Source organism: Xyrauchen texanus, chromosome 40 (assembly GCF_025860055.1).
Source record: "Xyrauchen texanus isolate HMW12.3.18 chromosome 40, RBS_HiC_50CHRs, whole genome shotgun sequence".
NCBI lineage: Eukaryota > Metazoa > Chordata > Actinopteri > Cypriniformes > Catostomidae > Xyrauchen > Xyrauchen texanus.
The window spans coordinates 22,211,898-22,230,967 of NC_068315.1; the positions used below are offsets into that span (position 1 = coordinate 22,211,898).

The window sequence follows — 19,070 nt, forward strand, 5'->3', positions numbered from 1 at the left end:
TGGGAGCCGAAACCCACGCTGCACAACAGCTCACGTGACCCTCATGCTACGCTCTGATGTGCTGCTGACGTGCTGCTGATGCTTCTGATATGAATATGCTTTGCTCACTTGCCGATTATGCTTGCGATGTGAAGCGTGTGTCAGAATGAATGCATGATCACAGCATTTTCATTTTTGGATGAACTATCACTTTAAGAGTTGTTCTCCAGGCATAATGTGAGGTTCAAATAAAATTCTGCAGCAAAATAATATAGTTTATTAGCATAGCTGTAGGTTAAAGCATATTGTTGTACATATTGTCTTTTTTACAATGGCTTCAAACATGGCTCATCCAATCTTTTTATTTTAGAATCTAAACTATTAATTGTACAATACTGCATTTTGTGTCATTTCACTTGGGTTGTAGTTAGTGCATTTGCAGACTGTAGTGTTAAGACAGAAAGCGATTAGAAGAAAGTTAAACATTTTAGAAAGGTATGATGACTTACATAGATTTTTGCTTTGATGGTGGCAAGTTTCTCCTGTACAGCGGCCATTTCTGCGTTGGCTTTGCTTACAGCATGTCTCTTGGGCTCTACATCACAGTAAACCTCGTACAACTTCACAATGTTGATGACCCAGGAACAGAGGCCTGCAGGAAAGTTAGACTTCACTGCTATTAACTCTAAGTAAATTTGGATGGCTTTCAGACAGTTCCCATGAATGTTTTCTTTTTTTAATTTATTTGATGGCAAAGGTGTCACCTTAGCACACGATGCGGAGGGTGGCTGAAGTGGCTTTCTCCCATGAGAACATAAGGCTGCGATCACAATGTTGCCATGGCTATGTTCTCGCACTGAGAACATGAACCATTCATTAAACGCTGCCTGTGTGTGATTGCAGCCCAGGCACGCGAGGCTGCTTTTATGACCATCAGAAGTGGAGAGAAATCAACCGCATCCAGGAACTACACAGAGGCGGAAAGACATCTTTAAAAAGACGCATTCTGAAAAGGACGTTCAACGCCTGCCGTGTATTGATCTTTTGTGAGTGGGAACTCAAACTCTTTTAGAGGAAATAAACTCTTTTTAGGAGGAGAAACACTCTTTCAGGCAATGAGAGCTCCGTCGATGTGCCCAGGGGCATGGACTGCACAGCGTGCAGAGAGAGAGAGCTGGAAATGCACTGTAGATCCAACAGCAGTGCTTCTTGCCAACAGAGGTGAGTGAAACAGTGCTGATCTCAGCTTGCTGTTGCACAACTATTCGGCTCCGAAGAAAAATTCTGACTGGCACTCGCTACGCTGCCTTCCCTTTATAACCCGTATGTCCGGGACGGGGCTTGCAAATTCTGTCTGGCCTTTTCTCAGGTTCAGAGGTACGTTTAGCGTCCCAGGAAGACCCCTTGTGTCACTTCATTCGACACAACGTCCAAGTGCACTGAGCTTTGGAATGTTTTAGACATGGGACAGTCTTGAACACTTACTTCCTGAAGCATGTACACACACTCAATTGGCCAAACCACATGTGTGGGTATTGGGACAGGGCCATTGTTGGTATATTCTCTCAACCTATCTAGCTGGAGCTGTGATAATTCACTATCACATCACCATAACACAAACAAGCCCATATTATTACAGTCTCTAAAACTTACTGTGGTTTCTTAAGTTGGAGCTGCAATTTTAATCTTGAAATATATCCTTGGCTTGCTGTAAAATGAAGGAATTGTGTTGAGTGATTTTTTTTTTTGTTTGTGCTCTTGGTGCTGTAGTGTTGAACTTAACTCAGGTGACGGCATGCAGCAGCTGTGAAGTTCCGCTGTCATAAGAGTCCCATTAAAAAAAAATCAGTACATTATGCATTTATTAACTATTCTTAAATTAAAACCATAAATGTTGGGGCCTGGGTAGCTCAGCAAGTAAAGATGGTGGCTACCACACCTGGAGTAGCAAGTTCAAATCCAGGGCATGCTGAGTGCCTTATCCAGGATGTGCTGAGTGACTCCAGTAAGGCTTCCAATAACCAAAATGGAACCAACTGGCCCAGTTGCTAAGGTGGGTAGGGTCACATTGGGTTAACCTCCTCGTGGTCACCAAAATGTGGGCCATGTGGTGAGTTGTGCATGGGTGCCGCAGAGAATAGCGTGAGCCTCCACACGCACTCAACAAGCCACGTGGTAAAATGCGTGGAGGCAACTGAGATTCATCCTCCACCACCTGGATTGAGGTGAGTCACTACGCCACCACGAGGACTTAGAGCGAATTGTGAATTGGGCATGCCAAATTGGGGAGAAAGCAGAGAAAAATCAAACAGTAATTTGTAACAAGTGCAATCCTCTCTCACACCCTGCAACCAATGGAAATGAGTAAAAGAAGGATGCACTAATTTCAGATATGGATAAGTTATCAGAAGACTAAACTTGCTCAAGAGACAGGCTCGACAACAAGGGGGGAAGGAAACATCTCTGGTTACTTAACTGTAAACCTTGTTCCCGGATTAAAGCGGAATGAGATGCTGCGCTGATTTAGCACTTTTGGAACGTCTTTAGGAGTGAACAGCTGTGAATATGTGTGCAACATTTCAATGAAATTGACTAGAATTTATATCCCCTGCAGGTGACATCATCAGGATACACCTGAAGCAGGGCTATAAATAGATGCGTCACAGGTGCATTGTCAGGTATTTTGTCTGAAGAGCAGTCCTGGGGCATCCTCGGTGCTGAAATGAAGCGCAGCATCTCGTTAAGTAACAGTTAAGTACTGACACTTTCTGTTGAGGGGATGTCGAGTGTTCCATATCCTTGGCTATGGCAGGAAGCAACGGAACACCCAACATTTCCCTGGAAACCGCTAACTCCCGAAATGACAGAGGCGGCGGGAATGGAGAGGTTTCGTGTGGGTATCGGGAGGGTATAGGTGGATGTTTCTTACAACCCGTCCCAAGGGGGGGCTATCCCCAAGGCTGGGCGCAAGACCGTCAGGGATTTCTCTTCTTAGAAATGAAGTTCCTGAGGTCTTGCTTTGGGGGCTGCTGAGGGCGACAGCCGGTCCCCAGTCTCTGCGAGGGGGAACGCGATTCGTCACGCTCTGTTTTTGAGCCTCCCTTCTAGAAGGACAGGGGCTGGGCTGGGTGGCCGGCGGCCCCTCCCCCTGAGTGCAGCGAGGGAGGAATTGCCCGAAGGCTTTCTCATGGCTTTTTGCCTCCTGGAACCTGGTGATAACCGTGTTCATGATGTCACCAAATAGGCCAGAAGGCAAAACTGGGGCATCGAGGGGAACACTTTGTCCCTGTCTTTGATGTCTGAAAGGTTTAGCCATAAATGTCTTTCTGTGATGACCAAAGCAGCCATAGACCGGCCAATGGCGCGAGCCGTCTGTTTGGTAGCCCAGAGAGACAGATATTTGGTACGATGAAGCTTCCATACTGCCCGCACTCAAGTCCTTCAGCAGGTCAGCCTGGTACGCCTGCAAAACTACCGTAGTGTGCAGGGAAGCACCAGCCTGACCTGCTGCCTGATAAGGTTTTCCCACAAGCATGGAGGTGGTCCTGCACGGCTTTGTGGGGAGAGTGGGTCTCCGAGCCAGGTGAGAGATAACCCGCAAGTGTCACTTCTACCGGCGGCATCATGGAATACCCCCATGTCTCAGCACCCACGATAGTCGAATATGTCGACGTCGAGGGCACGAAGACACAGGAAGTATAAGGATTCCTCCATGAATGACAAAGCTCAGGGGGAAGAAAGGAAGGGACTGATATAGCGTTCCCTTCCTTTTTTTTTTGGCCACCAGAGAAATATGTCTTCTAGTTTAGAGCATTTGTGGGTCTCTTGTTCGCGTGGCCAGTCTAACTGTAGCCTGACTACAGCCCGAGTAACCACCTCGAGTAATTCCTCAGCCGCTTTGTTATTGTGCGTGGAATGTTCAGAGGTGGGTAGCTCAAAGTCCGCAGACTCAAGAGATTCAGCGTCCCCCTCGTGGACCTCATGAGAAGGACCATTTGGATCTGGGAAGAGAGCGAGCGATAGGAACCGACCCGTCTCGGTTCCTATCACTAGATCCATGCGAGAGCCCCACGATGAAAAAGTGGATGCTGGTTCTTGAAGGTAAGCGAGACGAGTGTGAAGCATTTTGACTGAAACAGATCGCAATGCTCGCACCCTCCCCGCCCCAATGCAAGAGCAGCATGAAAAACAGGTGTGTGTCCATTTCAGCCATAGAGCGTAAACACGGGAACACACACTGCTTTCTTTTCTTCACACTCATTATTGGAAAGACATGCACACATATTCACAGCTGGTCACTCCTAAAGATGTTACCAAAGCACTAAATCAGCGCAGCATCAAAGTGTAGCTTTTTGATAGGGAACGACAATGACACTGGCTGTAGTTGAAAGATGTATTGAAGAACAAAACAGTAAATTAATACAACATCACAACATAATACACGAGACAATTATGACATCTCCCAATATAGACTCTGAAATGTACCCTTTCTTGTAATTTATTATTAATTAGTTCCTTATTTTAACTATTATTGGCTATTTTATATTCCTTTTGACCTATTTAAACTAAAATGTATACATTTAATTAACCTTTATTAGCTCATTCCTAATTAGTTTATTTATTCCTTTTTGCAAATTATTAAATATAATTGTTCAATCAATAACATTTTGAAATACCTCTTTTCGACTATTCTTTGTTCTCTGTTGAAAACAACCACACAAAAAAAAAACAACAAAAAACAGAAAAAAACTATGACATTTCAGAAAATGAAAATCACATTAAATCAAATTGACATTTACAATACCAGTCTCAATGTAAATTGATATTACATTAAATTCAGTGTCAGTGTAATGACACTGCTTCCCCAGAATTATTTTCCTTTTCACGTAATTCAGTTCTGAACAACAAAGTTCATGCGAAAATGCACAATCCTACTACTCAGATCCTGATCCAAGGTTCAGTCCTTATATGTGTTAAGTATGCAGACGAGGGCAGACGAGGAGTGGGGATCTAATTGCGGGTTCTTTATTACTAATCAGAGTGAAGACAAAACAAACACGAACAAATGAAACATCCACGGTGGGAAAACAAAACCAAAACACGAAAAAACATAAAAAGAATAAACAGGCTGGGGAAACATCCACGACGGGCAAAGGTAGCATAGAAACATCTGAAACATTCAAAACAGTGAAACACACAACGATCGACAAAGGAAAGGAGAAACAAACAGGGTTTAAAAACACAGACACAGGATTATCACAAACGACAATCAGGTGCGAACAATGACAGAGTGCTGGCAGTGATGAGGGCCGGGAATTGTGGGAAGTGTAGTTTTTGACAAAGACTAGTGAAACACAGGGCAGACAACAAGGGAATCGTGACAATATGGGTATGGCTCGCCAGTTCCTGCAACGCATTGACACCTGAGGCAGGGACAATTTGAGTTCAGAATCCTCTTTGGAAATCATCAAATATTCAGCAAAATGAGATCAGCATCCAACTCTGGGGAAGAAAGAACAGAAAAGAAAAAAAACCCAACCAAGAGAACTTGATTTCAATTAAAAGAAAGTTTCCCGAAGATCAAAACTCTGGTTTTAAGAAGTTGTAATGACAGGAACGCTACCCAATGTATCGTAGTAAAAGCAAACAAATGTAATTAGAAATTTACTTGAGTAAGATTGAAAAGTACTCACCATAAAACATACTTATAAAAGTATTTTTCCCAAAAAGTTACTCAAGTAAATGTAACAGTGTAAATATAGCATGTTACTACATACCTCTGATGACCACCAGGGGCTGTGAGCACCATGACAGTGGGTGTTGCATTGGTTACAGCAACTACAGGGGCACGAATAGGCTTCAGTTCTGTCATGCTGTTCTACAAAAAAAAAAAAAAAAAACACAAAACAAGATAAATATATCACTAGCAAACACTTATTCCTCATGTCTATAAACTAAATTAATTTAGAGCCAAGTGAAACTTTTAAAATAATAATAATAATATAAAAAAACAAAGAAAAGAAAAATGGATACCACTGGATAAAGTTGAAGAGATAGTGTTCAGTAGAATGCAGATCTGCATGTGAAGATATATAGATATAGATCCCACATATATGGTGATAACTGACCTTGCTGAGAGTGTTAAAAGCCTCTGAGCTGCTAAGAGTGCAGGTTCAGCTTTGATGCCAGTTTGGCCTTCAGGTTGTCCACCAAAGTGATGGCAAAAGACAATGTTTGAAGGTAACTTTTGGGTGGAGGTATTTGTAGATCTAAAAGAAATGGATATACACTACAAGTCAAAACTACCTACTCATTCACCTACAATTAGTACAAAATCATTATATAAGAGGTACTAATAAGTCATTAAAATTAAGCAATAACACATATAAAAAATATGGGAATTATGTAGTTACCAGATCAAAACGAAGTAGCTTATATTACAACTTTGCACACTCAGGGTATTTTCTCAAACATCTTCATGATGTATCCACCTGGGATATTTTTTTAACAGTACTGAAGAAATTAAAGTGTCTGTTGGCCACTTCTTGGATGCTTTTCCTTTATTAACCAGCCCAATCATTCATTTTAAATTTAAATAAATAAATAAATGTTATATTTGTAAAACAATTCCTTCATAGGCACAATTTATACTAATGTAAACACATTTTATACAGTATAATTTCAAGAGTAAAATAATACTTAATTAACAGAACATTGTAACAGGTAAAGGTTGGGGAAGGAGGAGGCAGGAACCGGCTGAATAATCAACATAAACTTTAATGCATAAATTAATATAAACAATGAACTTAAAACTACATAAAATATAAACAGACACACACGTAATGTGGCCGCGTGCGTCTCTCACCCTCGACCGCGTCTCTGGCCTCCCCTTTTCTTGCTCTCCCACTGATCATCTGATTCAGCGCCGGCCGTGCTCTATCAGGGACTGGCCACGCCCTCCTCCTCGTCACAAACATGTACTGTATGTGCTGTATTTATTAACTGATAATAACGTTTTCTGTCGAAGCTAATGAACTTGCCATTATCAACTAATTGCAAACTTATTTTATTTGAATAACAGGGTATTTGCTTTTGTTTTATAGTCATTGTTACACCATATTTGGTGAGAAATGAGTGCTCTAAGTTTTAACTGATAAATGACAATAACTCCAGAGCAATAAGAATAGGAATAACCACTGTTCACAAGATATGATGAATGAATACATTTTAATAGACAACTTTTTGAACTGATTACACTTTTGGTACTTATTGTCTGCACTAAATATTAAGCAGAAAAAGCCAATCAGGATAGATTATTGGAATTAATGAAAAGAAATGGCAAGAAACAATTACGTACTGTAGCTTTTAAACCAAATAAATAGACAAATAAAGCATTTAAAAAAAGTTCTACAGCAAAACACCCCAAACATTTATCAAATAATATTTCTTTTTTCAGTCTTCAAATGAGCTGATTATCCTTAAGAAAATGAGACATTAGGGATCAACTGCCCTCGAGGTAGCAAAACCGTACAATACCCTGAAAATCAAGTTGCTATCATGTGGGCAATTACACTGATGAATAGGAGGTAAATATGATGGAGAACTAATTGCCCAGAAAGCGGACTTAAACCCCTCTTCAACAGAGTTTTTCCCTCTTTGCTTCCCAAACTACATGAAACAGCCATAATGATCCCTCTTCAGTCTTCAGAGAGGATACTCTTAAAAAAAATTGCATATGCACAGGGGCTTTACAAGTATAGATCATAGAACATCTGACTTACATTACCTTTGTTAAATTATCTTAAAAGAGATGTTTTACAACAAAGAGACACAAAAATTTTAGTCCCACTTCACAGGTCAAAGTCTCACAATCCCTTCACTGACTATCTGATGCATATTGCACACTAAATGTAATTATTTTTTTATCTAATAAGCTCTAATCTTATTGACTGGCTTTATGTAAATTAAGTATATATTTATAAATGTATATTTATAAATTAAATTAATAAGTTTACATATGCTTGTTCCCTTCCGAGGGAACTCGCACTGCGTCGCTGAAAACGACTCTTTGGGGAACGCTCCTTAGCGTGCGCCTCTGAATTATGAATGAAACTATTCCAATCTTGATTGGTGTTGCGTCATGACGTAACATGTGACGGCATAACCGGATGCATAAAAGTGACGCCGGCACACAAACACATTAGCTTTCGCTCTTCAGCAAGCGCTCTATGTGTATTGTTTGTCTGATTTAAAAATATTATGGCCACCCAACAGTTCATGAAGTGCGTGCACCCCTGCCCTCGTTTCATTACGGGTAGGGACACGCACGCTTTATGTGTGAATTGTTTGGGAGCGCAGCACGCACAGGCAGCTCTCGAGGGATCTGCCTGTGAAAGTTGTGAAGCACTACCCATGAGAGTGCTGCGCTCCGGTTGGCGTGCTTTGATGATCACGGTCAGGCTCGCGTTCCCCACGGATCTGGTCCCGCGCCTGTTGAGGCAGCGCGCGGTTGAGATCGTGGGGTTCGCGAGCGGATCTTGCAGATGAGAATGAGACTGCTGCGGCACTTTCTCATTCTTCGCTTGAGGATCCCGAGCCTACTGTGAGTGGTGCAGAAGCCCGCCGCGGCTGCTTCTGCCCACAATCAGGTCCCAATGCTTGAGCTCTCTGCTTCCGAGGAAGTGGATATGCTCAGCATTGATGCGGACGACCGTGAGTCAAGCACGCCAGTTTTCGGCCAAGCTTATGAGGAGCTGATTGAGGTTGTGACGCGTGCCGTGGCCAGACTTGATATCAGCTGGCCACAAAATGAGCAGGAAACGCAAGTTGAAAGACAAATTAGATGAGCGTTTCCTGCGGCACAGATCACAACCTCAGCGCCAGGGTTTGCCGTTTTTCCCCGATCTCCAAAAAATATATATAAATATATATCTCGAGATCGTGGGGTAAACCGCAATTTGTCCCGTGTCTCCAGCCCCAGTGTGGTGATTACAGACGATGTTTTGGGCTAAAACCCCGGCGCTGCCTAGTAAGCCCTGCAGGGATACATCTGCTTTAATAAGTAGGGCTTACATGGCGGCAGGTCGGGCTGGTTCTTGCCTGCAATCAATGGCTATTGACCTCTCTATGGCAGCAATGGTGGCCACAGAGAGGCATCTGTGGCTGAATTTATCGGGGATAAAGGAAAAGGTTAGATCTTTTCTGCTTGATGCTTCCCCCGTAAGGTAAGTCTAAATCAAGTAGGGCAAGCAGATCAGCCCCAGCCATCAGTCAGCTCCTCGCACCACAGAGTTCCCCAGGGAATCGGTGTCGGTTTCCCGCCGTCTCTGACGCTTCGGGCCACATCAATTTCCAGCGAACGCACACCGTGCCGTTCGTGTCAAAAAATAAATAAATAAATAAAATTTTAAAAAAAGTATCCATTGTGGTCACAAGAACCGTATCGACTAAATCCTGCTGGTCTCTCGCTTCAGGAAGTCGAGAACAGTGCTCGGGAAACACCCGAGACCAGCCTCGAGAGGCTGGTTCCCTTAGTAGAAGCTTGGGAAGGAGGTCCTACCAAGGTGGTAGAACCTCGGAGGGCTGTCCTCCGCTGCAGAGCAACCGAGGTTGCTCTCGCAGCGAGTCCTCAGGAAATCGGTGTCGGTTCCCGCCGCCTCTGACGCTCGGGCCACATCAATTTCCAGCGGACGCACGCCGCGTCGCTCGTGTCAAAAAATATAAATAAAAAAAAAAACAAGCATCAATTGTGGTCACAAGAACCGTATCGACTAAATCCTGCCGGTCTCTCGCTTCAGGAAGTCGAGGACGGTGCTCGAAAAACACCCGAGACCAGCCTGAGAGGCTGGTTCCCTTAGTAGATTTTGTAGAGGCATGGAATCATCTTCCCAACATATCTGCATGGGTCCTGCATATAATAAAATCAGGGTACAGACTGCAGTTCGGGCACCGCTCCCCCAAATTCTCTGGGGTGGTGCAGACTACAGAGGTTCCGGAGCAGACTCAGGTGATGGAACAAGAAGTGCAATCTCTGCTGCTAAAGGAGGCCATAGAACGTGTTCCTCATGCAGACAGGGAGTCCGGATTTTACAGCCGGTACTTTATAGTTCCAAAAAGGATGGGGGTTGAGGCCGATTTTAGATCTCAGAGTTTTGAACCGGCCTTTGAGGAGGTTCAGGTTCAAAATGCTTACTATTCCTGCCATCGTGAGCCAGATCAGATCCGAGGACTGGTTTGTCACGATAGATCTAAAAGATGCCTATTTTCATGTATCCATCCTTCCATGTCACAGGAGGTTCCTGAGGTTCGCTCGGGGCTGAAGCTTACCAATATCGGGTTCTTCCGTTCGGCCTAGCACTCTCTCCCCGCACATTCACCAAATGTATGGATGCAGCTCCTGCTCCTCTGAGACTTCAGGGCATCCGCATATTGAATTATATCGACGATTGGCTCATTCTGACCCAGTCTCGAGAAATGCCGGTTCGGCATCGAGATGTCGTCCTTGGCCACATTCGAAGTTTGGGGTTGAGACTCAACACAAAAAAGAGTGTGTTACAACCATCCCAGTGCACAACGTTTCTGGGTGTTGTGAGGAACTCGATTACGATGCAGGCACGCATGTCTCCTGCACGTATCGAGTCCGTTCTGGCGATGGTGTCCGGGTTAAAGCTAGGCCAGGCCATCACTGTAAAGCAGTTTCTAAGACTGCTGGGCCTCATGGCAGCAGCATCCAACTTTATACCTTTGGGCCTTCTACACATGAGGCCCCTCCAGTGGTGGCTGAATGCCAGGGGGTTTTTTTCCCCAAGGGGAATCCATTTCGTAAAATCAGAGTAACGCGCAGATGCCTTCGTTCTCTGCTAATATGGAAGAAACCTTGGTTCCTGTCCCAAGGGCCAGTGTTGGGAGCGTCATGTCGCTGGGAAACCGTTTCGACAGACGCCTCCCTCACTGGCTGGGGCGCGGTCATGGGCGGCCACTTTGCCAGGGGTCTGTGGCAGGACCATCATCATTCTTGGCACATAAACTGTCTAGAGATGTTGGCTGTGTTCAGGGCTCTGAGGAGCTTCCTTCCAGACATCTAAGGTTACCATGTCCTAGTACGTTCGGACAATACATCAGTGGTAGCTTATCTGAACCGACAAGGGGGACTCAGATCGCGCCCTCTGTGCAGACCGGCGCATCAGATAATTTCTTTGGTCACAAGGGAAAATACTGTCTATCAGAGCATGTATGTTCCGGGGGTTCAGAATCAGGGAGCAGACATCCTGTCGAGGCAGGGGCTGAGGCCCGGGAATGGAGACTTCATCCAGAGGTGGTGAAGTTGATATGGGACAAATTTGGACCATCGAAAGTGGATCTATTCACGCCTCGAGAGACGTCCCACTGTCCATTTTGGTTCTCCTCTCACATCCAGCCCCACTGGGGTTGGATGCCATGGTACAGGCCTGGCCGGGCTTCGCCTGTACGCATTTCCCCCGATCGCTCTGCTCCCGGGAGTCCTGGAAAGGGTCCGCCAAGAGGGCATCAGTCTACTTCTGGTTGCCCCGATGTGGCCGGCCCGAGTATGGTTCTTAGACATAATCTCACTCCTGATAGCTCCACCATGGCAGATTCCTCTGAGGATGGATCTGTTGTCTCAGGCAGGGGGCACAGTTTTCCACCCTCGTCCAGAGCTGTGGAAACTGTGGGTCTGGCCCCTGAGGGGGTTCAGTACCTAAATGCTGGTCTATCAGCGGGGGTGTTTGAAACCATACTTAACTCTAGGGCTCCGTCTACTAGGAGATTATATGGCCTCAAGTGGAATGTGTTCTCCACTTGGTGTAGAGAACATGAAGTAGATCCAGTTAACTGCCCGGTGGCTTCAGTTCTGGAGTTTCTTCAAGATTGTTTCTCTGCGGGTCTCTCCCCTTCCACACTTAAGGTGTACGTGGCTGCCATTGCGGCTTTCCATGCACCATTGAGTGCTGGGCCTCTGGGGAGGCACCAGCTGGTCATTCGCTTTCTCCGTGGTACATGGAGGATGAGACCGACAACCAGGTCCAGGGTTCCTGCCTGGGACCTGGCGGTGGTTCTCGAAGGGTTATCCCTGGCCCCCTTCAAACCCCTTCAGTCGGCCTCGCCCAAGGACCTGACGTTCAAGATGGCTTTTCTCTTAGCTATTACCTCTCTAAAGAAGGTGGGAGATCTTCAAGCCCTGGCAGTAACACCAGCTTGCTTGGAGTTTGCCCCTGGCAGAGTTAAAGCCATTCTGCACCCGAGACCTGGCTTTGTGCCTAAGGTGCCTTCTAACACGGCACGGTCTACGGTCCTGCAGGCATTCATCCTCCACCTCATGTGTCGGCAGAAGAAGAGAGGCTCCATTTGCTCTGCCCTGTCAGAGCTTTGAGCGTTTACCTCGAGAGGTCCTCTTCTTGGAGGAGATCGGACCAACTGTTAGTGTGTTTTGGGTCACCTAAGAAGGGGCTCCCTGCTTCGAAACAAACCATTAGTAATTGGATTGTTCAGGCTATTATCTCGGCCTATAAGGTGCGCAATTTGCCTTCACCTTTGGCCATAAGGGCTCATTCAACTAGAGGCATGGCGTCCTCTAGGGCTCTCTTATCGGGAGTGCCCCTCCAGGAGATCTGTGAGGCAGCCGGTTGGGCTACCCCGCACACTTTCATCAGGTTTTCTGCACCTCCCTAGTACGCCTGGCGCACGTGTGCTCTCGCCCTAGCTGAGTGCCTGAGTTCAGTTTCACTCTAGGGCAGGCCTTTTTCGGCGCGTGGCCTAGTGGGCATTCGTTCCCCAAAGAGTCGTTTTCAACGACGCAGTGCGAAGTTCCCTCGAAGGGAACGCCTCGGGTTATGACTATAACCCTTGTTCCCTGAGAAGGGAACGAGACACTGCGTCGTCCTGCCATGCCCCTCAATGCCTGAGAGCGGCTTGCTTCATCGCTAGGCTAATGTGTTTGTGTGCCGGCGTCACTTTTATGCATCCGGTTATGCCGTCACATGTTACGTCATGACGCAACACCAATCAAGATTGGAATAGTTTCATTCATAATTCAGAGGCGCACGCTAAGGAGCGTTCCCTTTTCAGGGAACAAGGGTTATAGTCATAACCCGAGACGTTTTTTCCATCTGCCAAGAAACATGGTTGTGTATACAAGGTACTAAGAGGAACGAGCACTTTTAGGATGAAACAATCAATGTATTTACTAAAGTGTGTCAGGTGAGTAACATCAAATCTTCTAGATGATTTGATTTGTTTGAGTTGCTTAGTAGCATGTAAACTGAGGGGGCCAAAAAGAGGTGCTGAGGGTTCAGAAGAAGTTTTCAGAGAAAAAAAGGTCAAATAAATAACGTTATTAAAAATATTATCTGAATTTGACATTAACACTCATTCTGTTTTTTAAAGACAACAAATGACTTATATATTTTAGCTGAATAAAATGTTTAGTTCTCTAAAAGTTTATAAATCAGACATTAATTGTGGGTAGAAAAATAAATATTCAGCTTCAATTTAGTACAACATATTTTCCAGACATTATTTTAATAATTTATCATGGCTTTAGTACAATAACAATTGTGCTGGATTTTTAGATTAGTTTGAGTTAAGACTTTTATTATGACAAATTTATTTTGACACTCTCGTAATGTGTATTGAGTTTCCTGTTCTAAGAAGAAGTTGTAAAGGCCTGTTTTGTGCTACAGCATTGTAATATCCTACATACGTAACCTTGGTTAACTGAGGGGAATGAGATGCTGTGTTTTATCACCATGGGACACCGTTTGAGTGTCACGTGGTCTGAAGCTCTTATACAATCACAGCAATTTATTGGCTGATGTTGATTAAGAGACGCCCCCCAGGGATCTATGTTGATGGAGTATAGTGGGGGATAACCCATAATTTAAAAGAGCACCCCATTGAGGGGCCATAACTTCCACAAGTGTGGCCGGGGTTGCCAAATGCTGCCTCGTACCTGAGACAACATGTTCACTCTGTCTGTAATCTCCCAAGGCATCTTTTCAAGGAGAGAGACTAGAGTCAAAAACCATACTTGATGGTCAATTCAGTGCCACTAACAGAAGCCGAACCCGATCCTCCTGAACCCTCTGCAGAACTGCGTGGAGCAGATTTATCAGTGGAAATGCATAAAGACACACTCTAGGCCACTGATGCGCCAGTGCATAAATGCTCAGTGGTGCCGGGGTCGAGAGAGAAAACCAGTGCGACATCTCGCTCTAAGCAAATGGGTCCACTTCCAGATTTGATCCATAATCTGAGGATGTAATGTCCATTCTCTGGGCATCAGACCCTGTCTGGACAGGAGATCCACCCCCAAGTTCAGGGACATGTATTTCCGCAATCATGAGCACCAAAAGCCTGTGAAAGGTTCTCGCAAGGAGAACACGTCCCACGCTACATTGCTAGACACTGGCGGTATGACAGAACATAAGCTAGAGACAGGTGAGTTTAGAGAGACCTATGCCTCTCATGACACTCTTGTCTAGGTTTACACGCTGCCCTAGTTTGCTAAAATGGCTGAGAACGACATCTCTATGTTGAACAGCCAAAGTCCCTGAGTGAGCTAACCAATCAATCATCAAGATAATTCAAAAGGTGGATGCCTTAAAACCTCAAGGGGTTCAAAGCTGCATCCACTGCATGCACTGCAGTACTGGCTGAACCATATTCGGGCTATCTGGCATTCGAGGCATGTACAATGATGAACTCATCCTGATATTGTCCTAAGGCCAAACAGACGAGAAACAGATATGTTTGCACAGTCCAGTTTCATTCACTGAATGGGAGCTCACCCTTAGTTTCACCACGAATCCATCCGGCTCACTTCTGGTGTCTTGCCGGACATTTAAAAGGGGCCGGTTCAACATCCTAACACCTACATGGTCGCACCTGTGATGGTGGGAACATACGTGGACCCCAATCCCTCTGAGGGAGTGCAAAACTCCTGTCTGGTGCCTTATGCGGCTCTCTGGTAGGACGATGCTATGATGCCGGACATGAGCGTACCAGAGCTACAGCGGAGTTTTCTCTCTTTGCAATGGAAGCATCTACTGGAATGCGGCAGTCTGCTCTTTTACAGCACAAAATGTTTCCACTACCAACATGACTGCGGCACCGAACAGCCCAAATTGTGACACAGGGGCATTCATTAGGAAGGCCTTGTCCTTGTCACAAATATCCATGAGCATAAGCCACAGATGGTGTTCTGCAGCCACTAGGCCTGCCATATTCTGACCAACAGCACAAGCAATTTGTTTGGTAGCTCTCAGCGCCAAATCAGAAGTCTGGCATAGTTCCATGACGGCCTCAGCAGTCCAGCCCAGCTCCCACATCTAAATTCCTCATAAAATGGGCTTGGTAGGCTTGGAAAACTGCCAGCATGTGCAAAGCCAAAACCGCTTGGCCCGAAGCCAGGTAGGCCTTGTTCAACAACGATATCCTCAAAATCCAATGCCGCCGTAGACATGTCATATTTGTCCTTAGTGCCGAAGGAAACCAATGTGCGGGCCTCGGGGCTAGGACACAAATTCCCATGTGTAAACTCCAGAGTGTGTGCATGGAGTGGAGCGACAACAATTTCCCCTCCATGCTCAAAGCATTCTTTAATCACTCCAGGTTGTCCATTTCCCGCTCCTCACTCACTCCGCACTCCTGTATTAGAGAAACCCCACTCTGTGTTCGCTCCATGGCAAAATTAGCACCTAACTACCTCTCCACTGTAAATTTATTTCAGTATGCTTTTTGATATCACAGCCTTCCACGCAGAAGGTATATTAAATTAAAAATAAATACACAATACTATAAGAAAAGGTACACTGTGCTTTATTAGAAAACAAACATTAGGCCAAGACTAAATTAAATAATTTGTATAGCTTATTTTTTAAATATATTGGCAGCATTCTCTGGGTTTGATCAATTAAATAAATTGCTAGATTAAAAAAAAAAAAAAAAAAAAAAAAACATACAAATTTAAAATATAAATTACCAGAACAACAACAAAACATTAAATTAAATAAAAGTAATAAACTACCAAAAAAAAAAACGTTATTAGGCCTATGTATTATTGCCTAATTATTGCCTATTATTTTATATGATTGTACTTCTTTTAATTAACCTTGTCCTATAATTCTGTGAATGAAAAAAAAAAAAATACATTCTCAGTATGTTCTTCACTTTTTTAATCAAAACTAGATAAGACTGTCTAAAATAATATGTCTAATACAGAGTTCACTTTTAGAAATACTACTGTTTGAATATTTTACGATTTTAAATCTTCCATGATTCCCATTTGCAGAGCTTATTAATCTGCAAATGTATAATGCATAAATTAGCCTACGGCACTAAAATTTATTTAGATGGTAATCGATTAAAGTCAAATTACACAATATTAACAAGTTGATTCAGCTGGTGTTTTATGTTGTTAAAAGTTCAATTCTATTTATTGCGGGACATAATAGCCTACAGTTAAAATTGAGATGCATTAGATTAGAATGTTGATATAATTATTCAAAATATTTAATAGGGGATATATGTATTTTCTGACCTTTATATTTTCTCTCCACATGTATTATCATCGTGTTTTTTGGACACATCTTTTAGGATTTCAAAAAAAAACTTTGATCGTGACAATCACCTCCCCACTGGTGTTCTCCATCACCATCTGATCTAATTTTCACTATATGCCAGTTGACATAAGAATAAAGAGACCGCAATATGCTTTACCGCAAGCTTAACTGAATCATAGGGAGCGTGAAAACAAGCGAAAGTAAGCTTCACACTGGAGGTCAAACATTACCAAGTGCTGCTAGATTTAAAATTAGTATTTGTTTTTATCACATTTTACTTTCTGGTTATAAAGTATATAATTCTTACCAGAACTAAAAAGAGACATCACATTTCTCCCATTTTAGTGACTTTACATTGGCTTCCTGTACAGTTGAGAATCGATTTTAAAATTCCCATAGGAAATGGACACAATGCCCAGAACAACAGACCTTTCTTCCTTAAAATATAGACAAACTGTCTATAATTTGACATGTATATCCCCAGGACATTACGTATAGGATCATTACTGTCTTGTAAAGTGTTTTTCTACTGTATTCTGTTTTATGCATGACTTATGACAGGACTACTAGCTAATTTAAAGTTATTTATTATCATGTTTCCTACCAAACGAATCCTTGTTTGACATCCTGCACAATGGTATATGTATATAATTTGCTATGTTAATAAATTGCTCTGTAAAAGAACTAGAGTGATAATACCATGCTGCAAACTGCATGTTTTATTTGTGCATTAAGATTAAACTTGAATGCATTGAGATCACAAGTGCCACATTGTGTTACGAGCTAGATGTGATGGCTGTGATTTGTGCCTTGTAGAAAACGGTATCGTTATAAAAAATTGTTTTGCAAGCAACCCAGTAAACAATCTTGTGTGTTTGTCCCATAAGTTTTGTTAACATCTTACACATGCATACCCATTTCTGATCAAATCGTAGCTTGAAAGTGCCTTCTTACTAACGCAGAATGTTTTTCAATGCTATAATGCATGTTTAAATCGTACGATAAGACATTAACCTGATTCTAGTGATGACATCCTAATTTCAGTTGTTAATATAGCGTAAGTCTACTCTGATGAAGAAATTTCAGTTCTTATAAATGGTACCAGAATAAATTAGCCTGATCTTGGACGAAGAAATCCCCACTTTCAGCTTTAAATGTGTGTCTTCTCTGACGAAGAAATCTCAAATTAGCGGCATGAATTAAACTGAGCGACTAAGAAATCTCACTACAGTGAATAATAGTGATTTGAGTGAAGCTCCTCATTTCTCAGAGCATGTGGCATATTATTGTATTCATATTGACCCGCTCATGTTAAACAATTGCATCAAATTAATGGTGTAATTCTAGCCTGGCTAACTGGTAATTTGCCATTGTCTGTGAAATGAATGTACTGTATTGATTTGTGAAATAGTTGCATGCAAATTCATAACTGACAGTGCTTGGAGTTGCCTCTGCGTGTTCACAGCGACTTCGAATGCTGCTCCATTTTTGGTGCTGTGAGCTTGCAGTAGTCTCTTAGCAATGCATGACCCCGGAAGGCACAAGCAGGCTTTTCCGGTTCAATCTCATAACAGCACAACACATCACAGTCCTGCATGTAAAGAAGTTATACAATTTAATACAAGTTAAAGCCGTTAGCTGTTAGCATCCGACTAACAGTTAGACACAGTGTGAGTACAACGTGTTAAATCACTCTCCCCCCCCCCCTCTCTCTGCCCCTCACTCTGGAATTACCCTCTGTTTGAGCTCTCTATCAGTTAGGTTGGGCCTTCCCCTTTGGATCTATTTGTGTTTTATTTAATTCCTCCCCTATTTTGTTTTATTTCATATATTCACCTTTATTTTAGCCTGAATATCTGAATATCAGCTAAATTGTATTTAATTAAAATTGAAACTTCACCTGCGAGACATTGACTTTCACCTGCAGTCTTTAGCCAGTGTGAACCACCCAGATATACTCTATCTGCTCTGGATCACTTCCAGCCCAGACTTGCAACACTTTCTGACTTTGCAGCCAGGAAACATCCAATCAGACTACCAGCAGCTGAAACAAGCCATCAATGAGGAATTCTCAGACCTAGAGTCTGAAAACGGACTGAGCACTGCCCTAGACACCAAACAGGGCCGGCATAAAACTCCCTATGTCTCTTACCACAGACTCAGATGAGGAAAGTCACCATCCTATACACGGTTGTGTTTTTGTTTTGGTCAGTTTGTGTCGTGTTTAAGATGATTTCATGACAGTAGAGGCAGTACAACTATGACGATCATCCTATAATCCCACCCACCTTGAGGGGCACTAAACTGCAGTGGAAATGCAAGCTCAGAAAAGTAAAGTGAGTAGAGTTGAGGCGAGTCGAACTGTAACAGGCAGTTTAAAAGTGCCATAAGGGTGGTCGCGCCTTCTCCGCTGCAGCACCTACATTTTGGAAAAGTCTGCTTGTAAATGTGAGGTTTGCTCCTCCACTAGCCAGTTTTAAATTGGCTCTTAAATCTTATTTGTTCTCTCTGGAC

At 43.4% G+C, this 19,070-nt stretch overlaps 1 pseudogene; it reads right to left on the bottom strand.

The window, feature by feature from the left end:
• Positions 1-19,070, bottom strand: part of LOC127633193 (dynein axonemal heavy chain 9-like) — a 184,909-nt pseudogene that overhangs the window by 67,909 nt on the left and 97,930 nt on the right.